This window comes from Penaeus monodon, chromosome 22 (genome assembly GCF_015228065.2).
Source record: "Penaeus monodon isolate SGIC_2016 chromosome 22, NSTDA_Pmon_1, whole genome shotgun sequence".
In the NCBI taxonomy this organism is placed as follows: Eukaryota; Metazoa; Arthropoda; class Malacostraca; order Decapoda; family Penaeidae; genus Penaeus; species Penaeus monodon.
In genome coordinates, this window is record NC_051407.1 from 36126138 (window position 1) to 36127091 (window position 954).

Sequence of the window (954 nt, forward strand, 5' to 3'; positions counted from 1 at the left end):
TAACAGAAAAACAGTTGTGAATGCTGAGTGCGTGCCGGTCAGCCCCCTCTCTCTGCCTCTATATTCTCCCTCCTTTCCTCCCTCGCCTCGGGCTCCTCGCCGCCCGGAGGTCCTCCTGGATATTGTCCAGAGAGATTACACATTTCAAAAGGGCAGAGATGGAAACCCGGTTAAACCTCCAAAATCCAAGCAACAACAATAGCAGTGCAAGGGACGCTGCAACAACAATATTACCGTGTAAAAGACCAACCAGCCATCCAGAGAAATAAATCCCTTTCGGAAGCCAGTGAGATCCTCACCACATTCGCCGCGACCAGAGCTTAGCGATCATGCTTAGGCCACGTCGATACTTGTTTGGAGATCTGCAAGCTATTAAAATTAGCCAATACCTAGAAAGCAATAGAACCTGTCGATGCTAACTCTTCTCTAGGCATTGTGCAAACAAACTAGTCACATCACTGATGACTGAAAAAGAATAGGCCTTCTAACGGAGGACCACCTTCTGTCCAACGGTCACTTCTGATTAGGAGGAAAAGATCAACGGCGGACCGTCCCCTGCTCCTCTCGGGAAGCTGAGTTCCCTCCCGAAGTCAGCGCTGCGGGGGAAATGGGTTGCGTTCAACACAAGGGAGTGGCCGTCAAAACCTAAGGCAATAGGTATTGAAATACGTCCGTGGATATGTTTTTAAACCATCTAACTGGCAGATCACTCAACTGTCACTCATCTTTCAGCTAGCCGCCGGGCCGCAAGGCTCCGTTCTTGATCATGTAGAATATACATAGGCAATCGACAGTGAGTGGGCCATACATTCGACAGAGCTAAAGGAAGAGCAGTTAGCGAAGTAAATAATTCCTGCATCCTGGTGAAACACAAAAGGAAACACGCCCCATGTTATCTCCCGATCCCCGGCACACCTTTGATTGCTCGGTGACTCGTGCCGTCGAAAGTATTCC